This window comes from Elephantulus edwardii, unplaced genomic scaffold (genome assembly GCF_000299155.1).
Source record: "Elephantulus edwardii isolate Elephantulus edwardi_28Jun2011 unplaced genomic scaffold, EleEdw1.0 scaffold00169, whole genome shotgun sequence".
NCBI lineage: Eukaryota > Metazoa > Chordata > Mammalia > Macroscelidea > Macroscelididae > Elephantulus > Elephantulus edwardii.
In genome coordinates, this window is record NW_006399919.1 from 4,438,609 (window position 1) to 4,442,757 (window position 4,149).

The 4,149-nt window shown below is 43.1% G+C and overlaps 1 pseudogene; it reads right to left on the minus strand.

Annotated features, from left to right (window-relative positions):
* Positions 1-2,050: 2,050 nt before the first annotated feature.
* Positions 2,051-4,149, minus strand: part of LOC102868845 — a 12,684-nt pseudogene continuing 10,585 nt past the window's right edge.

The window sequence follows — 4,149 nt, forward strand, 5'->3', positions numbered from 1 at the left end:
GCAAAATGGGGTTTTTCTTATTTAATATCAACCTAATTTTCCTGAAAATTAGTGGTAAGGAGTTGCCCTGCCTGCCAGAAGACACACGGCTCAAATTCAGCAGCTACTCGAAGGAGAAAGATGGGCAGTCTCCTCCCATGCAATGTACAGCCTCTGAACACCCATGGAGGGTCAGCTATGAGTAGTTTTAACTGGACAGCAGATAACAAATTCCCTAAGATATACTGTACACCCAGCAAGAGTTAACTTATGATAAGTGATACTGTTGTCATTAAGAGGATTAACAATCCTATTTTCCATGTCCTGTAGGCTTCTCAGATTCCACTTAAAACTCCATCTCAAAGTCATTGAAAAACTGACCTTGAAAGTAGATACCAGAAACTTATATTATTGTGGCAATAGTAGCCTGGGATGCCCTCGCCACCTCCTCAAGACTGTGCTTCTGCTGAAGTGAATTGAGCCAATTATACACATGGCTCCAGATAAAAACAAAACCACACACATGAAAAGTATATATCCCCAGTGGCCTCCAACTTCCCTCCCTTCCGCAAACCCCCACCATCTTGCTCTCTGATTCCACCTCGCCCCTATAGTATAAGCCTTCCATGTCTTCAGTCTTCGGCCCTGTTCCAAAGTTATCCCTCCTTTCTCCTCTCTCATCAAAGCTGTTTCCCCAGCAGCCAGCTTAGTGAGGAAAAAGCTCCTAACTGTGCTAAGCACTAGGGATGCCTCAGTAAGTGGGAGTTCTAACCCCTCATTTGTAAAATTAGAAATTTGAGTACAATTACCTTGACAATCTTGGGATCACACAAAAACCCAGAGGACTGAACAAGCCCAGAGTGCATCTGCAGACGTTTGTTTGGTTGTTTGTTTGTTTTGTTTTGTTTTGTTTTGTTTTGTTTTGTTTTGTTTTGTTTTGTTTTGTTTTGTTTTAGCCATTTCGAACCAATCTCTAGGGGGACTGACTTTGATATTTAAAGATAACTGGGAAACTGAATCACTCCTTGCCCACATGGAAAGGCCAGAACAGTTTTGTTTCTTTTGTTCTGTTTTGCTTTTTTTTTTATTTCTTCATTTTGTTTTGGTTTTGGGAAATCAATTGATGTGTAATTTTGATGTTCTAAAACTGTACAATTGCTTTGACACCCTTTCCCCACTCCTGTAATCTCCAAAAATGACAGGGGAAAAGCCAACAAATCAGAAGTTCAATGGGTTTAATAAATTTACTCCATTTGCTCCAATTTGCAGCACACAATATTCCTTTGAAAGACAGACTCAGCAATAGCCAACAGTAAGCTGAGACTTCCAGGACCTCAGCTCAGCTTCTCTCAGCTTTCTGTGTCTCAGCGGCACTTGTCCAGACTTGTTCAATCCCCATAGTTGGGATATTTTATGCACCAGTGAAGAAAGCCTTTGCCCTTTGTGGGAGAGAAAGAAAATTGCCCCTGGAAGCCCAAACAATGTGGCTGCGAGGTCTTCCCTCCTGTCGCATCTCATCTCTTCAGATCCATACTCCTCCCACCCCTCCCCGCACCGTGGACCAAAACCTCACCTGAGTTACAAAAAACAAAACAGTGATGGTTGTAAGGGGTGTGACCAGGAGCGACTGAGACCCTCCTTTACCGGCCACATCCAATATATGTGCTTCACAGAACCAAAGGAATGTAACAAATGCACAAATTATAACTAGATTTACAAAACACATCCATCCAAGGGTGGAAGGCAGGAAGGAAGGTGGCACAATAAATGGCACAGGGAGAAAGAGTATTTAAATCAGTCCAGGCCCAGGGACCCACAAATGGTATAAATGGCCACAGAAAAACCTGCAGTCCTTTTAGACGACAGGCTTTTTATTTGTTTTGAAGTCCAGGGGTGCTAAAAATCTATACACTGGTGTTAGGATGATTCTGCCTGAGTTTGCCAGAGACAAATTTCAGTTCCTCAGAGAAAAGGGAATATGCATAGGACCCTTGGTCCTGCCTCCCCTGGTGAGGGAGGTCAGCAGGGAGACGAGTCCCACACATGCTTCGTGGATGGCAGGTGATCAGTATCAATGATCAATGGCAGCCTTCAGTTGGCAAGAGATGGATGTGGTGAAGGTGAAAAGAACTTCTCTGCAGAGGCGGAGCTGCTCAGAGCAGACTGCAGGTAGACCGCCTCACGGAGGAGTGTGCTGCTGAAGAAGATCACCAAGGAGAAGCGATACAACTGGAAAAGGTCTGCTTTGCCAGGAGTCTCTGCCTCACTGGCGCTGATAATGAATAAAAGAAAGAGGATGGAGAAAAGGCAGCCACTCATAATGTATGAGGACTGCATCGCTGTGAGCAAAGCCAAGGGCAAACCAAATCCAAAGCAATAGGGCCAATTCCTTTCTATGTTTGACAACTGTCAGCGCATTTCAATTCCTTTATTAAACCAGCAATATTCAAAGCAGTAAAGTGAATAGAGAAGGGACATATGCAGGAGGCTAACCAGCTGACCAACGAGATGGAGGGGTAAGAGACGCACAAACATCCCCTGCAAAAGGAAAAGAGCTTGCAGCAAAAGGTTGAAGAGCATTTATTTCAGCAGTTATTTTACCGACGCTAGGGAACGGGTGAGGCTTCCTCCCTGACACCTCAAATGCCAGAGCAGCTGTAGCTTGAAACCAAATGGCATTGACAACTTGGCTCAGCGCAAACAGGGGAAGCACCCAGAGAGCACTGAAATTGACGTGAGGAGGAATTCCAGCCACGACCAAACATCTCCATGGAGTGATGGATCGCCAATAATGTGTGCTGCTACACATTGAAGCACAGGAATAAACATTCAGTAGAACAACATGTCAAACAAACACATGAAGAAAGGTTCAAAATCCCTAGCTCTAAGAGATGCAAATCAAAACAACTATGAGATATCATCTCACCCCAGTCAAAAAAGCAAAATTTAACAGAACAGCAAACAACAAATGCTGGCGAGGTTGTGAAGAAACTGGAACCCTTATCCACTGTTGGTGGGAATGCACAATGGTGAAACCACTTTGGAAGGCTGTATGGTGTTTTCTCATAAGGTTACAAATAGAAATACCATTTAAGCCAGCAATTCCACTCTGGGAATTTACCCTAAAGAAACCATAAGCACCACCCGAGCAGATATATGCACACCCATGTTTATTGCGCCTTTGTTCACAATAGCAAAGAGCGGGAAACAACCCAAGTGCCCATCAACAAATGAACGGAGAAACTCTGGTATATTCACACAATGGAATACTATGCAGCACTGAAAAAGAAGGAACTCATGAAATATTATGCTAAGTGGATGACACTAGAGGACATTATGCTGAGTGAAATATCTCAGTCACAAAAGGACAAATATCGCATAGTGCCACTGTTGTAAAACGGGACTGACATTGGGGTTGAGGGGAGACAGAGAAGAAGGGGAGGAATGATGTATACTGCATTGAAACAGATGAGAGAGAGAACTGTTTAAAGGGATATATGATTAGGTATTACTGTCATGACAGGAGTCCAGAATGAAGGACCAAGTCCACAGTGGAGTGGACTTTCGGGGGGAGGGATTGCATAGCATTGAAAGAGTTTTCCTTTTACTCATCAAGGAGAAAAGTGAATTTGGAGAGGAGGGATTGGACAGGAAGAAATGTGCAACAGTGACTGAAAACTGTAAGTCTCTGTAAACGTTCGTTAAAATTAATTCACACAATGGAATACTATGTTGCATTGAAAAACAAGGAACTCATGCAATATTATTCCAAATGGGTGACCCTGGAGGACATTATGCTGAGTAAAATATCTCAGTCACAAAGGACAAATACTGCATGGTGCCACTGTTGTAGAAAGTGATTGACATCAGGGTTGGGGTAAGACTGAGAAAAACTGGGTAGATTATGTATACTGAACTGAAACAGATGAGGGAGAGAACAGTTTAAAAGTAATATATGATACCATATTATGATTATCACACGAAACCAGGATTAAGGTTCCATAACGGAGTGAGTTGGGGTGGGGGTGGGGGGTCGGGGTTGGGGGATTGCATACCAACGAAGAAGTTTATCTTTTGCTTTTCAAAGAGAGGAGCGAACTGGGGGCAGGGGGTAAAGAAAAAAGTACAATGAATGAATGAAAATTCAAAATCTCTGTAAATGTTAATTAA